Below are 21580 nucleotides of genomic sequence, written 5' to 3'. Positions count from 1 at the left end.
CACTCATTATCACCAATAAATAAATAAAACCTTTAAAAAAATAACAAATGTAGTAAATAAAGTTTTAAACGTTTTTTTAAATAAATAAATATCTGATAACAGGATGAAAATATTTTACTGAAGAAAGTGTCTGGAACGGTTAAATGTATCACCCACAAAATACAGTTCTTTTTAATTTAAATGACTGCCATAGAGTTCTCCAATTAATAAAAATGGAAACAGCCAATTAACTCGGCTGTTGTTCTTTACTGTTTTGTATTATCCTCATAGCTCGTAAGCCCTGGTTGTGCTGACCATGTAATTTCTATCTTACTCCGTTAGTGAATGTAAAGATTTACTGATCTCTAATAATTAAATTATGCTTTTCGACCTATGAAATAGCCATGGGAATATCCAGGGGATAAGCATTTCTGGCAGAGGGAACAGCAATTGGAGAGTCGGCTGGTGGAAGGCAGAAGAAGTCTCTCCCCTCTGGGGTCACTAGGCTAGGATGACGCAAGCAAGCTGGTTGCGCTCTGGCCACCTCCTCTCTTTCCCACTCTGGATTCCCTGGCTTCCACTTCCTCTGCAATTGGAAATAATGTGGCAAACGCCCAGAAGAAACCTGAGAGATGGTGAGGGAAATAAAGATTGGGAAACTGGATTCTAGAAGACTGTGGTGTGGGGTGGCAGGGAGGGGATGCTGCTTTGTAACACTTGCCAATTTCTATTCCATAAATTCTCCCACCAGCAGAGTAAGCTACTTGGGGCTTGACGACCAGCTAGCAAAATCCCTGACTATGAGAGGGGGGTTCAGGCAGGCTTCAGCACACCACTGCTTCCCTCTCCTCTTCTTCAGACACTGTCTCTCCTCACTCCTCCCTGCTGGGCCTAATCACCCTCCCTCTCTGCCATGTATTTACCCACATTTCCACCTAGGATTTACTACCCACCTCTGAACCTCACCAGCATTTTCAATTTCCACATTGTTCCATACCAATATTCCAATGTTCCATACCAACGGCACAAGGTTGCTGGAAAGAAGAGAGGCTTTGGAGTCAGATTTAGATTCAGTCGGTCATGACCTTGAGTAAGTAATTATGTTGAACCTCTGTTTCCTAATCAACGAAGTGATTTAAAACAACAACAATAACCCAAACCAACAACGATGCCTCCCTCATGAAGGACATCATGAGGACTATATGACACAATTGAGCTAAGAAATGCAAAGTTAAAGCTTTTGTCTTTCCCACAGCCTTCAGAGAGAGTGACACCCCCCCCCCCCCAATCTGTGCCCCAGCGCATCCCCAGTGATAGTTCTCACCACTCCGCATACCAGGGCAGGAATCTCTCCCATCACCCAGGGAGCTCCTTGAATGCAGGGCTCTTGTCTTATTTATCTTCCTACCCCAGTGTCTGGAACATGGTAGATATGCAATCTACATTGCAATACATATGCAATGAATGCTATCTTTCTTACCACTTCCTATTTGGTCCCTAGAAGGGCTGGGACAGAAAGGATTGGGCTGGAGAAGAAGGTGGGAGGGAGAGGTTTGAGGGCACTGGAGACTCGCTGGTCTGGATGTGGGTCCCGTTGTGCAGCAGTTGGGCAAGAGTGGAAAGGATTGCGGGAAGAGCCGATGTGCTAGCCTATGGATCACTGAGCGCTCTCTCTGGTCCAGCCTGTGAGTTTCCTTGGAACACAGAGCTGAACAGAGCCCAGGGGGAAGCGAATGCACCCCCCAGCCTTCGCTCTTTCTTCCTGTCTTGTTTATCTTAGTTGCTGGGTGCTCATGTCCTATCTTTCCGTTTCTTTCACTGAATGCCTTTTTGGTTCGAATCTTTAAGTTATTTTCTCCTTCCTGTCCTGGAGATATATGAACCAGAGCCAATAAAGAAAGAGCTCTCTTTTTTCCTTCACAGCTCTGAAAGCTTTACATAAGTGTTTCTTCACTTCTATTTTATGGCCAGGACCAGATGCAGAAGTGCTAAAATATTTTGATAAGAGCTGTCCTGGCAGTACTTCTTGCTTTTACAGCTATCCAGAGGGAGCAAAATAGCTAGGAAGTCAGCCCACAGAGAGGAGAGAGAGGAGCTATGAAATGTCTCTACTGACCGAGATTCTCAATTAGTTTCAAAGATCAGTTGGATGAGGAGAGAAAGAAAATGTTTAGGCCATATCACTGTCGAGATGAAAAACAGCATGTAAGTCTGAAGGCCATAATAATCCCTAATGTTTACCGGGGTGGGTCCCTTCGAAGTTTAGAAAATGTTTTTATATACACACTGATATTCTGAGGCCTCGCGTGTCACACTCACACTCCCTGACCCCTGGCACCTATAAGGTAGGAACTGTTAGTATCCTCATGGAAGTGTTGAAACCACGTCCCAGAGAGGTTAAGTGACTCGCCCAAAGTCACACAGCTAGACAGTAGTGATGTTGGAATTTAACAGCTATGTTGGACTGCCTCTCGTCAGTCCTGCAGGGAAGGGGTCTGAGGGGCAGGGAGGTCAGGGGAGCTGCACAGGGTCACATGGAGCCACATCACTGGGCTTCAGTCCTTTCACTTCCCAGTCTGCCATGGAGTCACTGCCTCACTCTGAGCCACTTGTTTGCCTCATATTCTCTTCCACCTGCTAACTTTCCCTTCATGCTACCTATTCTTATGTTTCACTCCATTCCACCTCATCCTACCCTCTCCACATCCTTTGGAGGGGGGGGCTCTGCTTTCATTCTTCCACAGGGTTCCACATTCATGACTATGTTTCAGCAGACTGCCTGACACCGGTCCACCTGCATGCAAATATTAACTCATTCTTAATCCCCACGACAAACCTAGAAAGCAGACACTATGATCATCTTCATTTTACAGATGAGAAAACCAAGTCACCTTACTTGCCCAAGGTCACACAGCTGGTCAGGAAAGAGCCAAGGTTCTTGACTGAGCGGTCTGGCATCAAAGCACCATCCTAAATCATTCAGTTACAGCTGCCTCTCATCTGGGCCTTGAACGCACACCTCTCTGTCCTTCAGAATACATTCTTTTTTTTTTTTTTTTTTTTTAAGAGAGAGAGACAGCATGAGCATGAACATGAGTAGGTGGAGGGGCAGAGGGAGAAGCAGACTCTCCCTGAGCAGGGAGCCCCAAATGGGGCTCGATCCCGGGATCCAGCGATCATGACTTGAGCTAAAGGCAGATGCTTAACTGACCGAGCCACCCAGGCAGGCGCCCCCAGGATACGTTCTTATCCAGGTTTTCCTGAACATAGATTCTATGGGTGTCATTGTTTTCTGTCGTGTGAATTCAGACGGTGTAGGCTGGGACCCTGAGAAGGGACTTTGGAGGAGGGAATTTCTGCAGGCTCTAGCTGAGATGAAATTAAAACTCAGGTTTTCAGAGTTTCAGCCTGGGTTTCTATTTATTTATCAGGCTGTTCGCTCATCAGCCCAATGCTGCCACTTGAGGAATAGCAGCAAAAACTAAACAATCAGGCCACTTACAGGATCGGTTCGTCACAATGAAATAAACTACTCATCAAATAGGCCATGATATGTTTGCAACTAAAGAAAGCATGTCATTGTCCGAAGGGAGAGAGGAATTCAGCCTGATAGAAGAGAGAATAACTAACATGGATATAGTGATAAAATGAAAATTCTGAATCCAGTTTCCTTTGGTGAGATATAGTAGATTTTAATCATCAAAACCAAGTGGCTGAAACCCACTGAAAGCCAGATTCTGCAGGGGGGTGGGGGTTGCTTATGCAAGTGTCTTCCTTCATTTGCCACTAGACTACGAGCGCCTTGAATGAGAAACTGAAGGTTACTCATCTTGGTACAGTCCTCCAAAAGCCTGGCACATAGCAGGTGCTCAATAAATGTTTATTGAATTGAATTAAAAAGAAAACATTCGCTACTTATCAATTCTTTACTCACCCCAGGAGACAAAAGAATGAATGTGATGTTATGCTCTATTAAGTGCAGAGATGAAAACAAATGCCATGTCAAGGTTGGTAATTTAAGAATGTGAGGACTCCTGAAATAAAGCCTCTCCATGATCGAGAATTGCTTGCCAAGCATTTTCTATATCAAGGTTTACTACAACAATACCACAGAATAGCCCAGAGCCTTTCTATTTTCATTCCAACTTGTCCAAAAGCAAAGAACAAAAAACTCTGGGAAAAAAAAAAAAACACAAACAGTTATTACAAATGATCTCAATTTAAAGTTCATTTTTTGGAGAGGCGAGGAGGTGGGCAATATGGCAATATATAATCTCCCTGTCCTTCCCGGCCCCTTGCTGACACACGGGGGTCAGACAGAGGTAAATCAAAAATATTATCTTTATTTTTTGTAAAGAAGGAATTTAAAGAAGGCGGTTTAAATCAGTTAGCAAATGTGCTTGCTAGTACTCTGCCTCAGATTAAGCTCACTACTACCCAGCTCTGGCAGACTTGCTTAGAGCTGAACAGCTTCAAACCTCTGTTAGAGGGGCCTGCCCCTTAAAACTTCATGGCATGGCAGTTGTAGGTGGCTGTGTACACACTCCCTACAGGCATGTAGATCCAAGGGAAGGATGGCATGAGCACACCCAGTTTGGTCTTCCAGATGGAAAGTCACTCCTCTTTTCCTGAGGGGGGCGGGGGTAAGGAAAGGTCTGGAACAAGAGTCTTGGAATGTTATCATAATGGTGGTCCATCCACACAAAAAGACGAAGAGTGGGGACTAATTGCTGCTTCCAACACATGACATGTTTTACAACAGATGTACTCCATTGCCGATAGCTTGTAAGTAATTTTAATTTTACCTTGTAGCAATGATTTATTGAGTCCTATGTGCCAGGCACTATACTAAAAGCTTTACAAATGCATTGGCTCATTTGATCCTGATAATTACCCTGTGAGGGAAAGCTGTTTGGCATCTCCTCAATGACTTAAACTTGGAATTCCCACATGACCCAGCAATTCCACTCCTGGGTACAGCCCCCAAAGAACTGGAAACAGGTATTTAGACAGTAACTTGTCTGCCAGTGTTCATAGCAACCCTATTCACAATAGCCAAAAGGTGGAAACCGTGTACATCAACAGATGAGCAGTTCAATAATGTGTGGTCTTTAATGTATTAATGTATTATTACAGCAGAATATCACTCAGCCATAACAAGGAATGGAGTGCTGGCACATGCTACAGCATGGAGAAACCTTGAATGCATTAGGCTAAGTAAAGGAAACCAGACACAAAAGGCCACAATTACTGATTCCATTCATATGAAATATCCAGAAAAGGCCAATCCATAGAGACAGAAAGATGATTCGTGGTCACCTTGAGGATGGGAGCAGGAGAGAATGGGATTGACTACTTAATGGGGACAGGCTGCCCTCTGGGATGGTGAAAAGTCCTATAACTAGACAGCAGTAATGGTGGTATGACTCTATATGTACTTAATGCCACTGAACAGTATACATTAAAATGGTAAATTTTGTTATGTACATTTTAGCAAAATAAAATATAATTCTGGAAGGTAGGTATCATTATCCCAATTTTACATATAAGAATACCGAAGGTCTAGGAGAGATCACAGCATTATTATCAGATGGGGTGGATCTAAATTTTGGGTGGTCTAAATATTTTACAATTTGGGGATCCTTATTTAGGAAAAATAATACAAAATTATTTTGACAAAATTGTTAGAGTCCCTCCAGATTTTCTTGCAAAAGTTCTTTGCAATGCAGGACTCTGAAGCTTAGGCTTTATTAACTCCAAGCTAAGTTCATATTTGCTGTTAGTAGAATTGGAAAATGAAAAAAATATTAAAACCTACAACTCCATTTCCAATTAACAGCAAAAATACACGATATTCAGGAGTAAATTTAACCAAAGATGTGCAGGATCTCTACACTGGAAGTTACAAAACATTGCTAAGAGAAATTTTAAAAGATCTTAAAAAATGGACGGATATTCCATGTTTATAAGTTGGGAGACTCAGTATTGTTAAGATGTCAGTTCTTTCCATATCTGACTATAGACTCAAAGCAGCTCCAATCATAACCCTACCGGGTTTTTTTTTTTTAGGAATTCTCAAACTCACTCTTCCATTTATGTGCAAACAACCTAGACTGCCCAAAGAAATACAGAAAGAGAACAGTCGGAGGACTTGCATTGGCATCATGACTTACTTTAAAGCTATGCTAACAAGACAGTGTGCTGTTAGGACAGACAAATCAATCAATCTACAAAACTGAGTAGGGTGCCTAAGAATAGCCTTGAAAGTGCTCACTGTAAAACAATCCAGGGGGGAGAGAAAAAATGTTTTCAGGAAATGGTGCCAGAACAACTGGATATCTAAATGGAAAAGTAGGTGGATAGAGCTAGAATTTGACCTGAGGTCTGTGTGCCTCTTTGCACTTCCCTTCACTACATCTCTGTTTCTCCTCTTGCCTTGTCCTTGCCCTACCTACCCTGTCTGGCCACAGTCTTCGGAGAAGTGAATCTAAAGGTTGAGACATTGGGGGCACCTGGCAGCTCAGTGATTGAGCGTTTGCCTTCAGCTCAGGTCATGATCCCGAAGTCCTGGGATCAAGTCCTGCATCTGGCTCCTCATATGGAGCCTGCTTCTCCCTCTGTCCATGTCTCTGCCTCTCTGTGTGTGTCTCTCATGAATAAATAAATAAATAAATAAATAAATAAATAAATAAATAAATAGATAATAAGAAATAAAGGTTGAGACATTGGAGCAGCCGAATCAATCACAGTGTCAAGTGTTTGCTGGGAAGATTGAGGGAGTGGGGTCTTGACTGTGAGGTCTGCCTGCCTTAGGTCTAGAGGTGCCTGGGACCCTGCTGCCTGTTGTCAGAAAGGGAGGCAAGAGGTCTGTCAGAGCGGTCAACTAGAAAAGTCACAGTACCTTTCCACTATCAGTCAAGCAATCACAGCCTGCTATCAGAGGTCACCTGGGGTCACCTGGAAAGAATGCTGAACTTGCCTTCAGAATTCTCAGGTTCTGTTCTATCTCGGGTGTGTCACTTTAATCTTTCTGATCCTTAATCTCATCGGAAAAAAAAGGGGGACAATAAACACCTCCTCTACTTTCCCCTACTGGGCTGCTGTTCAGTTCAAAGAGTATCCCTCAGAAGCTGTGAAAGATTACATACTTGCATTTTATCGCAGTCCTATATATACTTTTTGCAAACTGAAATGAATAACAATATTAACTTATCTGTCTTAAAATCAAATTTTACCTATCAAGTTCATTCTGTAACTATTTTTCTTGTCCCTTTTGTGTTTACAAGAGACATCTAACCTGCTACTGATGATTCAAGATTGTCTCATTCATGCAGCTTGAATCAGAAACACCTGGGTTTTTTTTTAATGTTCTTTCTTTCTTTCACTGAGTTTTTAAAATTTTCACTCATTCATTCATTCATTCATTGTATTCAGCAAGTTCTTACTGAGTGCCTACTATGTGCTCACTGTATTAATTTAACTGTAAGGGGTAAATGGGTAAAAAGAGACATGACCTCTGTCCACAGGAAGCAGAGTCTGGTGAGGATACAGACATACCCTTAAAGAGCCAATTATGGTATAATGTCATCACCGCTAGGAAGGAGCTGTTCACAAGGTACAGCACTATGGGAGGAGCTTCTAAGCCTGTGGATATCAGGGCAGGCTTCACAGAGAAGGTGATGTTCTAAGTTGGGATGTAAAGGGGGAAAAAAGACTTTCCCAGGACAGTCTAGTCTTGAGTGGGTGATATGGGCATCAGAATCCAGGGAAACAGCATGTACTAAGGCACAAGGCAGCATGTCCTGTTGGAGAATTGCAAGAGTATACCACGTGTGGAGTTTAAAGTAGATTGGGTATGGCCAGAGAAGAGCCTGGAGAGCTGGCAGGAACCAGGCCACCGAGGGCCTCATAAGTCACGCAGAGGAGTTTGGCCTTTATCCTGTGGATGCCAGAGTCATGGGAGATTTCTAAGCAGTAGAATAATAAGAGAACTCATGTTTTAGAAGTGAAAATATGGCCAGAGCAGATGATGGTGCAGTGCACTACAGGTGGGGGAATCAGACAAGCAGGAAGGCAGGAAGAGCAGTCATTGGGATGGTCTGAACAAGGTCCATGGTGATAAGACTGGCAAAGAGGACACAGATTTGAGACTTATCTAAGACACAGAAACAGTAGGATTTAGCAATTGAATGTAGTGGATAAGAGAGAGAGAAACTCCACCCCATCCCTTGTTAGTGACATGGCTTTGGGCACAGTGCCTGACCTTTCCAATTCTCAGTCTCCTCATTCAGAAAATGGGCAGTAGCCATACCTAATTCATAGGGTTAAGAGCCTTGAAAGGGATCACTGTAAAAGCACCTATCACAGGGCTTTTTATACAAAGCAGATTTTCTGGAAATACTGGTCTCCTTTCTCACTTCCTTTTCTTCTCCTCCGGCCATACTGCAGAAAGGCTCTTCTGAACTATGGAGACTTTGCTCTTAGAGATGCTCATGCTGGATGCTAAGAACAAAGAGCATCTGGGGTTTGAAGCTTTGTGGGTAGCGTGCCTTCCCATCATATATCTCAGAGTTTTCATGATAAAGCAACTTCTGGGATCCATGGATCATGTTTTGGGCTCCTGTGGCAATCCTGTGGCAATCCTTAAGCCATCTGAGGAAGCAACCAGAATTTCCTGGTGAGGTTCTGGAAGTCCCAAGTGAAGCATGACAGTGCGGACCATGAACTCTGGGTCCTCACTCCAGACCTCTGTGATACAAGCCGATGGGAGCTGGGATCCTATGGTTCTCCTAGTTGTCAAAAGGGTTCTGGGTCTCTTCCTACTCCAGCCTGGGGCCAATGAAGGACTCTAGAATATCCCTGCAGCCCCTGCTGAGATCTTGATACTTACCATTTAGAGGCCCCACACTTTTCTCATTTTCCTATCATGATAGAGGCTACCAGGACCTTGGACATGACTTTAGGAATCGATTCCAAGTCTCCCTCTTTCTCGGTTGAATAGAAATGGGGAAAATCTGCAATGTTTCCCCCCAGTGTCCTGGCTGGATGACCAGGTGGCTTTAGAGAGAGCCACACCTGAAGATAGACACACTGCTGTGTGACACATCCCGGAGGACGTGGAAGCAGACTTTGGAAAAAGTTGACTACAAAGGCACTGCCCGGGGAGTCTTCAGAGGCTAAGATAATTAAGAATGTAAGAGGTTTCTTAAATTAAACGTCCTCTTTATTTCTGACTGGCATTTCCTGGGTGTTATTGCTGAAAGGGAGAGACTTAAGAGTAACTCATGGAGTTCTTATACATGAATAATAATTAACTATCTCCAACTTCCATGGGCACTACACCTGATCAGGATCTATGCCCCTCTTTTTAAAACTAGAGCAGGTCTGACACTTTCCCTTTGTCAACGCCTCTCCCTTCACTAGGCAGATTAGCACTACAGACCACTCAGCTCCTGAGCTCCTGGGAATCCTATTAAGACACACCACAGCGAAGTCATTAATGATCTGTCTGCAGAAAACCTAAGCTCTGCTTTTTCATCCCTGGTGTCTTCCCTTGTCCTAGGGCCTTGTCTAATTGTGTGAAATAATATGCCTAAACTTGGAGGAATATGGAGTTCTCCCACAGGGACTCTGGGCTGAGGGGTAGGTCAGTCTCCCGAATGGTGTCTCTGGAACAGGGACTCCTGGGACATTGTCCCTTCCCAATAGTTCCAGGAGGCTGCAGGATGGGGAATCAGGATTAAACCAGGAACAGTGAATGATGGTAGCAGTCCTTAGCTGGCTTCTCAGCACCCAACCCACAGATGGAATCATAATAAGTAAGACTGTGGCCTTACAGGAGATGTAATTCAGGGTACCACTAGGAGCCAAGTTTATAATTATTATAATAAAAATTCACCCACAATGAAATCTTAATTATCTGATAATGAAGTTCGAGAGGGGATACCAGAAATTGCAGAGCACAGGTAATCCAAAAAGCTCATTTTGATGGATGGTTATTAGACTTATTGTGGGGATAGTTTCATAGTGTATCCAAATATCGAACCATTATGCTATGCACCTGAAACTAATATAATGTTATATGTCAATTATACCTCAAAAAAAAATTCATGTTTATGTATGGCCCTTTCACATACATCAGTGTTTTTCAAGGATGTTTTCAGCAGCAGATACACAGTTTCAAACAAAATCTCCCTTGGCAGCTCAGTATTTAAAGCAGATAAAAGTGGAGCTGCTTGGGTGTGTGTGTGTGTGGAGGGGGGGTGGTCAGAGCCCTGTCCCCGGAGGTAAGTCCCATCCTCCTCCCCCTCCCCATCCCCCCCGCACCCTTGTAGCTGTGGTTCCCATGAGAGGACTGTGAAAGCCTGGAGCCCTGAAGGACACAACTGGAAAAACACTAACAGACATTCACTCTTGACTCTCATGTGCCTTGTGAGGTAGGCAGGTCAGGAATTACTATTCTTATTTTATAGATAAGAACAGGTTCAGGGAGGCTGTGTCACCCAGGGAGTAACCAGTGGCACTGGGACTTGAACTCAATCTTCTGATGCCAAATTGAACACTCTTAACTAAACCTTAGACCCTGTTCTTTGATCACTTTCCTAGTCTACCCTCTCATGGAGGGGACACCAGGAGAAGAACATTCACCAAAGGAGAGAATAAGGGATAAGGTACATAGAGCCTTCCATATTTGTTGAACGGTCCTTTCTCTGTTCCAAAAGTGACAAATCAGCCACATGATGAGAGTCAGGTTGGAATGAGAGCTGTTCTCTGTTTCACTGATCACCTCTAGTGATTGGAATTTCAATTTCTTAATAATTTCTGTCACTGCTTGGCTGTGTCTAAATATTTAGGCAGATCTGTGCGGAGTGGATTTGCCCGTTTGATGTGTTACATATATTTTTGTATTCTGACTGTCAGTCAGTGAGGAAACCACGCCACAGAAAACAGATGTGATCTGACAGTTGCCAAATGTGGCTCTCCCTTTTTCCAGCATACCCTGAGCCTTGCAAAGCCAAGACTGGATTCTGCCTCTGGACCACAGAGTCCGGGACAACGTGACCACCTGCCATTTACCTTCCATATTCATTTTCTGTGCAGTCTTAGGCACAGCAATAACATTCCCAAACTCTGGTGATTCTTGATTCTATATCCCCAACCCTAACCTCTCAAGTTCCAGACTACATTTCCCTTTCTTTTCTTTCTTTCTTTCTTTCTTTCTTTCTTTCTTTCTTTCTTTCTTTCTTTCTTTCTTTCTTTCTTTCTTTTCTTTCTTTCTTTCTTTCTTTCTTTCTTTCTTTCTTTCTTTCTTAGAGAAAGAGAGAGAGAGCATGAATGCATGAGTGGGGTGGAAGATGGGGTGGGGGGGGTGGGAAGGACAGAGGGAGAAGGAGAGAGAATCTTAAGCATGCTCCCCACCCAGCACAGAGCCCAACTAAGCGCTCCATCTCACAACCCTGAGATCATGACCTGAGCTGAAATCAAGAACCAGATGCTCAACTGACTGAGCTACCCAGGCACCCCTTCAGACTACATTCCTAATTATCCACTGGACACATGTAATTGAAAGCATCCATATTTGTATATTCGAAACTAAACTAATTTCTGATAAAACAGTGCCCTCTGAATTTCCTATATTGGGTAATGCTGCTACCACTCACCTCCAGACAAAACCAGAAAACTCAGTTTTCTTGAACCCTTTCCTTCTTTCACCATCCACTTTCAACCAACCTATCAAGTCATTCAGATTCAATATTTTTAATATCTCCTATCTCCAACTCCTCCCTTCCCATGCTAATTCCCACAGCCTTAGTTCAGTCCTTCAGCCTAACTGTTGCAATAGTTTAACAGGTGTTTCTCCAACTGGCCTAATTGGTCTCTTTCTTTCTCTTTTGTTCATCCTCTGTGCTGCCCTTCTATGATGAACTTCCTCTAAGGGCTTGCACAATCTATCCCTAATCCATCTGAGTAACCTTATTTCCCAACACGGCCCACTATTCTCTTTCCCTCAACCCCCACAACTGTCCAGTCAGAAATTCCTCCTGTCAGTCTATGAAAGATACCTTATAACTACCCCTGCTCTTCTACCAAGAGACCCTCAGGCCTTCTCAGTCTCTGCCTGCCCTGCTGCAGTCATAGGGGATTACTGCTGAGTGCAACGCCTCCAGGCTACATTCATGGGTGCTTTTTAGTATATCAGCATACTTGTCTATGTTAGAAACCTTTTCAAAGTAAAGGTTTTGTTTTTCTTCTTTATTATATTTTGTTACATTAATAACAACAGATTAAACACAATAAGTATAATAAAGAATATACTAAATATGCTAAGTACTTATACTGAAATATGTATGTATATATTTGGTTTTCTTTATAATGTTTAACTTTTTGACTCAATAACTGGACTCATTCATTTTTGGTGCAAGAGTATTTTTAGGAACATCTCTTGCATATTAGGGCTCCTGTAGCTTTGTTTACTAAAGAATGTCTTTATTACATCCTCACATTTAAATGGGACAGTTTAGCTCTGGTTAGTTCTTTTGAATTCCTTGAAAAGAATACAATGTGACACTGAAGTCACGTTGACTTTGTGACTTCAGTGTCACAATTGAGAAATCTGATGTCAACTCATCAGACTGACTTGAAAGTAACTCATGTACTTTCTACATGCTTATAAAGTTGGCTTTTAGAATTTGGAGTTGTTGCATTACACTATAAATCCTAGGTGATTTTTTTTTTTTTTTTTTTTTGCACATCCTTTTCACCAGGCTTTCGGTCAAAACGATATTTTTTTATTTTAATCTAAAATCTTTTATCCTCGAGGTGCCTGGATGACTCAGTTGGTTAAGTGTCTGCTTTCAGTTTAGGTCATGATGTTAGACCATTATTTCTCAATACCTCATATCAATTATCTGTTCCTACAAACATAATAAATTACCTCCAACATAACAGCATAGAAGAACAGCAATGATTTCTTGTGAGTGTGTGAGATGGCTGGGTGGCCTTCTATTGGGCATGCTCATGTGGCTGCTTTCAGCTGTCCAAAGTCCAAAAATATCAGAAGTAAAGCCAATGAGTCACCGAAGCAATAATTAGCCAAAGTTTACAGGGCACACACCGAAAAGACAGTATGCAAACCTGGAGCACTCAAACCAAAACATGGAATGAGGCTGAGAGCATATTGTGATAAAGCAGCTTTTATAGTGAGAAAGTAGTGACTTTTCTTCCCAGTGTTTGGTTTTAATATTAGAATTTTCTTAATTGATAGAGAATCGGTGAGTGGTTACTTCATATCGATCTTGGGAAACAGCGTAAGATTCGCTTCTGATTTTCAGAGGCATAAACAAGAAATGAGCCAAGTCAAGTTAGCCTTGCCAAATAGCTAAATTAAGCTTTGCTTGTATGACTAAACTGGTCCCATCCACCCAGGCAATGCTCAGGGCTAGTCTCTGTTTGTTTTTGATGTTAACTCAGCCGAAGAGAAGCCAGGGTGCTGGGCTCCTCTGGACAGCTGAGATGACTGTGCCTCGCTCCGCCTGTGAGGTCTTCCACCCTCAAGGGGACTGCAGGAGGCTTCCCCACCTGGTCAGGGCAGTGTGCAGGAGCTTACTAAGTCTCCACCCACCTCTAATTGACCAATGCCTATTAGTCAAAGGAAGTCACGTGATCACACCTGCCCCACTCCCACGCCCACCCCCAGGCACCTGCACTTAAGTCACTGCTGGCTTCACGCATGATCCAGCTCAGCGTGAGAGGGCATAGAGTGTCCGTTGTGGGAACTGTGGCCCAAGGGGGCCATGATGTTACAACCCGCCTGGTCTTCTGTGCAGTTCTTTCTGAGCCTCTTCTTCCATAGTTGTTAAAATTTCTATTTCTAGTTTTCTAGCTTTCTTATAGTTTCTAATCTATTTTTCTTCACTATTTTTCTTCCCAATGCCTTGGGAGACAGTTCCTTAGCCTCATCTTTTGCTCACTAATTCAAAGTTATCTCTATCTACTCTGTTATTTATCTCTTTGACAAGTTCCTTAGTTAAAGGGTTATGTTTTTCCTACCTGGTTATTTTTACTTGAGCTTTAAACAAAAATTATCATATTCACTTCATGTTAGTGATATTGTCTTTGATAGTATATATTGTACTTATTTCCATTTCTATTATCTGTCTACCCCATACAACATGGATAACTCAGTGTATCCCCTTTGTTTTATTAGTGGTCACACTTCTCAGAGATTGGGCATTTTTCCCTGTGTTTTTTCCTCTTTCTTTCCACCTAGGTGTCAGTTACTTGGCTGTTTGTGAGCCCTATGTGTGGAAAGAAGCCTAAACTCACCTTCTCCTTTGTGTCATTCCTGCTAACTTAGCGGATGATGGAGAGAGCACCCCAGGGAGGAGAATCAGTAGATCCGAGTCTCAGTTTGACCCTCCCTGACTACTGTCTCCTCATCAGATGCCTTTGTCCCCCTTCATCCCGACTGTTTTCTTTTGGAGTTTTACTCCCTTGGCAGGAAGGCAGGAAGAAGCAACTGCCCAGTCTCACCTTTGCTTCTGTGGCCATCTATTCACTCCTCCTCACATCAGGCTTCCAGCCTCACATAATGCCAATAGAACAACCCTCTGCTGGCCGGGGGATTCTATGTTCCTGTCTCGCAATAATGGCGGGGCAGGTAATGATCCATCTCAGGCACTTCTCTTTTTAAATCTGTCAGAAGTCTTTTTCACTTTTGGCGCTCCCTCTGAAGCAGAGCTGGCCGCATGCCAACTATAAAGCACCATTTGGGGCCTGCATAGACCCTTCATGATCTCAGCAGGGCCTGTTGAACTTCAACACGTGTGTGAAATCCCCTCCCTCCCAGAGTGAGTCTTTATTTGTAATCTCTAGTCCTCTGGCTTTCAGAGCTGTCTTCCTTCTGCTTGCCTTCTGGTCTGGTGGTCCCCTTCTGGTTTGTTTGCTCTCTTAGTTATTGCCTTTATTTTTGTTGGGGGGCATCAGAGAGATTAAGACTCACACACCATAGCCACCATCTTGCCTCTATTCCTCCGGCTAGCTCCACATTTCATTCTCATTGACAGGGCAATTTTCTGACACACTAAACTAATTAGATTCTTTGTCAGCTCAAATACATTCAAAAGCTTTCTTTTCTTGATTGGACACAGCCAACATCCCTGAGTCCCTTCTGCCCCGGGTCCCCTTCTTATGCAACTTTGTCACTCCAAACACACAGCTCTCTCTTACTTGGAGGGCAAATGAGGCTGTCCCTGCCTCTGCTCAGAATGTTCCCCTAACCCAGAATGCCCTCAGCCTTCCCCTCCAGCTATCTGAATTTTCACCATTCTCCAAGGACCAGTTCTAGTCTTGTCTTCCCCAAGATTTCCCCTCCCGGGCCTCTCCTCCCTCCACATCTCATCACTGTAAACAGTTACATTTATTGAGCACTTATATTTAAGTGCCAGGCACCAGGCACTGCAAAATGCTCTACATACATACATTATCCTAGTTAATCCTATGACAACTCTGTGAGATGCTACAATTACTACCCCATTTTAGGAAAACTGAAACTTGAGGGAGGCTGAGTATAACATGCACAAGGTAACATGGTCAATGGCAGAATTGGGATTTAAATGTACTTTGTGTACATTTAAAATTATTAAGAGACTATACTCTTAATTTTTTGCTACACAGGTGTCAGAGGCAGCTACGATTCATTTTATGGTGAACATCCTTCTAGACATTTCTTTTTCTTTCTCTTTCTAGATATATAGACATATGTGCCCTTCTCTCCCTCCCTCTCTCCCTCCCTCTCTCTCTCATACACACACATACTTGTAGTTAGAAAAAGGTTTTGCATAAATTTTATATAAAATTTGCATAAATCACTCCCTTGATTCTTAAAGCTATTAGCGGTAGAACCAGGAGCAGTCCTGTGTAGTTTTGCCTTCCAGTTAGATTTTAAATTCCTTGGTAGCCTTTTGCTTCTCAGTATCTCCCTTCACTGCAATTAACTCAGTACTGAGCACCGAGCGGGTGCTTTATAAGTGCTTGTTGTTGGACTAAAATAAGAAAGGATATAAAAGAAAAAAGGCTCATTTGCAGATAGAGTTACCAATATATTGTCACGAGGGCCTAAGAGGCCAAGAGAAATGTCTGTCATCTCCTCTGGCCGAACACTTCTGGGTGACTTTAGGCAAGATACTTGGTTAGAGAGGTAAAGTAGTGAAGTTCCTGTCTCTGCAGCGATGAAGGAAAGCCCAGCATATCTATCATGGTCATTGGACCACCTTCTCCAGAGTGAGGTTCAGAAGAAAAGAGAGGTAACATCTATCAACTGCCCAGAGCTTCCTGCAGAAGCTGGACCACACATGTACCAAGGATAATTGCTGGGGGGAGGAGGGGGCAGGAACAGGAGAGCTGGTCCTTGTGCTCACCCAGCAGGATGTGAAAAATTCAGCTGGGTTCTTTTTATAGTTTCAATCATCCCTGGTAATGAAGATTCTGCAATTAGAACTCAGCTGGCAGTTGTGTTGGGGATGTGTGAGGCGGAATAGAATCCTGGGTCTGCGGGAGGGCAGGCCTGTTTGTCAGGAAGGCTTGAAGGCACCGCTGGGAAAAAGAGATGTGATGTAAGGATGGGAGCTATTTTTACAGACCGTTTTCTAGCCATAATCACTCCTTAAATAAGTTCCACTTGGGCATTACATTTTATTTAGACTACATTCCGCCCTCAATTATCAGTACAAATGGAGGGGAGTATTAGCACAGATCATAGAAAAGAGCGACACTGCATTTATTTAAGCCACCACTAATTTGGAATTTATGATAATTTCACCTGGGCTTGATTAGAGTTTACTTGTGTGTATTCTATGGAGAAATTGTTGAAAAATATTCAAGGTGGATTAGCCTATTTAAGAGGACATACTGTTTTCTAATACTTAAGAGTAATGAGTCAGTTTTTATTAAGCGCTTAGTATGTGCTAGGCACTACACTAAACCCTTTATGTTTATTATTATCCATAATCCTCAGCGACACCTTTTTAGATAGGTACTGTTATCGATAAACCCCATTTTAGAGGTAAGGAGATGGGACTCTTTCTTGTCTGAGGTCAAACAGCCAGTAAGTGGCAGATCCTAGCTCCAAACCCAGCCAAACTCTACTCAGCTAGTCCTGTTCTCTCTATCTCTCTCCCTTTTTTAAAGATTTTATTTATTCATGAGAGACACACAGAGAGAGGCAGAGACACAGGCAGAGGGAGAAGCAGGCTCCCTGCAGGGAACCCGATGCAGGACTCGATCCCGGGACCCCAGGATCATAACCTGAGCCAAAGGCAGACCACTAGCCACCCAGGGGCCCTCACTACTCTTGTTCTCAAGTGTGAAATGGTAAACTGGTTATAAACCAGGCTTCTCTAATCACAAAACAACTCTAGTCACCTCTGCATGGCATTGCCAGTTTGCAATTGGAACTATCATCACTGCTTTTTCAAAATCTCTGCAGTCCAGGATGAGGGGGAAGCATCAGTTTCTTGCTAAATTATGAAATGCCTTGCTCATTCCTTGCTTGTGTACATAGCTCCCGGTTACTTCTCTATTGAATTTGAAACTCTCGCTCAAACTCCTACACTATGACAACCATTCCATCTCTCTAAATTGTATTATAAAAACAGAAAACACATCTGCTCCAATTGACATTTCTATGCCAATGAACATATCTGGTAAGCCCCAAGCTGCAATTTGCTATTACAGCTCCACGTCTGTGCCTGGGCGGTCCTGATACTACCTCCACCTTCCCCGGCATGAACTCTAGGGTCACTTGTAGTATATACACTGCCAAGTGTGGGGGAGTGGAGGCCCCATGGAGATAAGAAAGAGAAAAGGAAGGAAATCTTAATTCTTCTCAACGCTCCAATGGCCGTAGAAAGCAATGTTCTATTTTATACTTTTTAGAAGAGGGATCATATGCGTAAGCCCTTCATGAAGATGGGAATTTAATTCTATGGGTATATGCTATTCTGATAAACTGTGCCATTATTCTAGGTCAGGCATAACCATCACCAAAGATGAGTGAACACATACATAGTGTACGTAATTAATGAATTGGAAAACCTCATTCTCCTGGTCCCCTAAGCCTGAAGGTCAACAGTTGCAATGTGAAGTCTAATTATGTTTGCAGATACGACAATGAAAGGAACCTTACTTAATGATAACATGGCCCATCATCCTAAAAGTTCAAAAGCTGGTGATGCCTACCTCTGAAGATTAGACCAGAGAAAGCAGATGAAGCTGACCCAGAGATTCAATGGTTACTACTAAAATAAGACAAGGTTTGGGATGCTTTGTAAAATCCAATTCACTGATACTCCCCCCTCCCCCACCACACACATTTTTATTAAAGATAAGAAAATATTTTCAAGATAAGCTACTTTGGCCTCAGATTGTTTAGTTTTGCAGAAAGGCTGCTATATAATAACAGGAAAAGAGATGTAAATATGGTTGTCGATATAGATTCAGCATGAACTCAGTCTTCCATATAGATTATCCAAATAAATCTTTAATCTTTGATTGATTTCATCTCTGGTAGATTTGTTGTACCTTCCTTCAGTCCTACTCTATTCCACAGATTTGAAAAAGAGGATATAAGGAGCCTGGGTGGCTCAGCAGTTCAGTGTCTGCCTTCGGCTCAGGGTGTGATCTGGCGTCTTGGGATCAAGTCCCGCATCGGGTCCCTGCAGGGAGCTTGTTTCTCCCTCTGCCCGTGTCTTTGCCTCTCTGTCTGTGTCTCTCATGAATAAATAAATAAAATCTTTTTAAAAAATGAAACAGAGGTTACAAATTGATTTTAATTCAAGCAAACCTATGGTGGAAAAAAATCTATATTAAAAAAAAATCACTAATCGCATTTTAAGGACAACTATCCAAAGCCCTAATTTGGGGATCATCTGCTGTTTTGGATGATATGTGCCAATGCTCACTGTCATTTGTGTGGATAATCAGGAGCTAACTGTCCATAAACAATTCATGACAAATATTGGCACACACATACACAGGAGTTGGGAATCATGAATATGTTTGCCTGGCTTCATTCCAGGTAAGTCAAGTGGGTTGGGTGAGTTCAGGCCTAGCTGGACTTGGCAGTGGATGGATCTGGAGTTTGACTACAACCTAGATTAGAGGGTGGAGGTCCAGGACATGAAGGATGGTCTGAAGAGGTAAGTTGAGGGGGACAGGTTAGGAGCAATAACCTAGTTGAACTGTACTGGAAATAAAGTTTGCCAGCAGTGAAAGGTGACATCAAGAACTGTGCAGAGCTGCCACCAGCCCATATGGGGACAGCTAGGCAAGCACACCTCAGGTTGGATTTCAGCCCCCACATGTCCCCTGGGCTGGGTGCTTGTGTTCAGGAAACAGCCTGTACAACCACAGAAGTTTGCCCTGGAGTCAAGAAGAAGAGCCTAGAAAGATCCTCTGAGGGACGGTCAAGGAAACCTTGGAATAATTTTATAAAAATAAAATTAAGAGTAATAAAAACTCAGCATTAAAAAAATATGTGGAGGGATACCCGGGTGGCTCAGCAATTGAGCATCTGCCTTTGGCCCAGGGCGTGATCCTGGAGTCCCGGGATTAAGTTCCACATCGGGCTCCCTGCTTCTCCCTCTGCCCGTGTCTCGGCCTCTCTCGGCCTCTCTCTGTGTCTCTCATGAATAAATAAATAAAATCTTAAAAATAAATGAATAAATAAAATAAAAAATATATGGAAAGAAATAAAAGGAAAAATCTCCTCCGCAAAAGAAACCACTGTTTCTTGAAGATTCTAGAAACTTATGAGTGTATTGGCACATGCACATATGCTAATATATATATGTGTATATATATATATATACACACACATATATATGCTAATATGTGTATGTATATATACACATATATTCACATATTATTTTGTATTTACATAAAGTGTTTCTATTATATGTACTTCCTACACCTACTGTTTTTCACTTAATATATTCTGAAGTAATTTCATATCAGTGTAAGTTAACCAAGTTCTTTCTTCTCGCTGGCTACATGGCATCCCATTACATAGATGTAACCTAGTTTATTTGACCAGTCTTTTGTTATTGGATATTGAGATTCTTTCTGAGCGCTTACTATTTTGATACTTCAGTAAGTGTCCTTTATGCCTTTCCTGGTACATCATTCCAGTCAGGAGAATGAAACAGAATCAATGCTACGCCCAATTCAGGGAACTGGGACCTGGAAGCCCCAGTGGGGCATCTTGCCTGACACATCTCTTGCCTTCTGCAGACCTGACTTACTAATGGTTGCTGATGCTAAATGGGCTCTGGGGGTGAGAATGACATGGGCAGGGCACTGGAAGGCCTATTTTGCTTCTTGTGGGTCTGACACAAACTGCAGCCCCCTTCTAAAGAGATTCATGTGTCATCTATAGAGTGACACATGAACTCGCCCCGGCAGTGCCCACCCACACACCAACTGTGAGATGGAGAAAGGCCTCCTTTACATTTTACTGCCAGATGGATGACAAAGCAGGTAAAGTTGCCAGAACAGCCCTCTTGAGGAATACAGGCCTTGAAGAGCGGCCGTGGATACAGCTCTATCTGGCAAACTTATTTCCAAGAAATGGGTCTTTTGAGAATTTCTCTCTGTGGTTACAATCCATTTCAGAACTTCTGTGCTCTATTTATATTTTCTGTGGAGAGTGGCTCAGTGGGCTGAACTATACTGAATTATGCCTGGCTCTGCTTTCAGAGTCCCTAAAATGAGAAATTGAGGAAGAAGGTACATTAATGACCTTCCTTCTTCCTGAAGGTCCAATCAAATGATAGGAAAGCAATCTGCATAGTAATTACAATACTTCTCCAAGTGAATCCCTGTGTCCCAGTGGAGGAGAAGAGCAGGGAAATATAACTAAAATGAAATTCAGACCCATCAGCTTCTAAATCACAAGAAGGTTAATTCAGCCTGCACAATCACAATCAAAGGTGGCATAATGTACCGGTCATGGGACAGCTCACATTGTTCTCAACAGCAGATGGCAACAGGAAGTAAGCTGTCATTTGGGCAAGGCTCGTACAGACAGACCTTAATCTAAGACCACTTGGTCAGTACTATATGAAGGTACCACTGACCATTCTGAATTATAAATGGAAGCCTTGCCTTTTCCAATGTCTGAGCAGAAAACAGAATGGCCAGGGTCCTTACCCTGAACCCTCAAACCCAAGGATCACAAGACTGCTGCATACTAATGGTATTAACAGATCATCCTTTCAGGGAGTCAGAAGTGTTTGGGGGGATATGTGCATATCCATAACCTTTTGGGAGTGTCCATCCCCAGACCTTCCATCTGGGATGCCGAGTGGGTTTATTCATTCTCTTGACTGCGCATAGCACTTCTCCCGTTCTTATTGATTAGTGTTCATGAACTTAAGTGAAGTCTTTCCTCTCTGTGGCTAAGTAATATTTACTTTTTAAAGATGAAATAAATCATCCCTCTCCTCAGGGCTCTGATGGTAACTAAAATTGAGATCTGGAGTCTATGGCCTGCAAGCATGTGGCAGGATTCCTTGGCCGCAGGTCGCCACCACCACACCCCCAC

The 21580-nt window shown here is 42.8% G+C and overlaps 1 long non-coding RNA gene across 1 annotated transcript in view; it reads right to left on the bottom strand.

The window, feature by feature from the left end:
* The window catches only part of LOC119869790, a 35126-nt gene that overhangs the window by 1848 nt on the left and 11698 nt on the right, over positions 1 to 21580 (bottom strand). The window contains exon 3 of the long non-coding RNA XR_005371912.1: positions 933 to 1013. This is a non-coding gene — a long non-coding RNA (uncharacterized LOC119869790). The remainder of the gene's footprint in view (positions 1 to 932; positions 1014 to 21580) is intronic.

This window comes from Canis lupus, chromosome 17, assembly GCF_011100685.1.
Source record: "Canis lupus familiaris isolate Mischka breed German Shepherd chromosome 17, alternate assembly UU_Cfam_GSD_1.0, whole genome shotgun sequence".
Taxonomy (NCBI): domain Eukaryota; kingdom Metazoa; phylum Chordata; class Mammalia; order Carnivora; family Canidae; genus Canis; species Canis lupus.
Note: the sequence above shows the minus strand (reverse complement) of the source record. Positions and strands in the feature narration are given on the sequence as shown.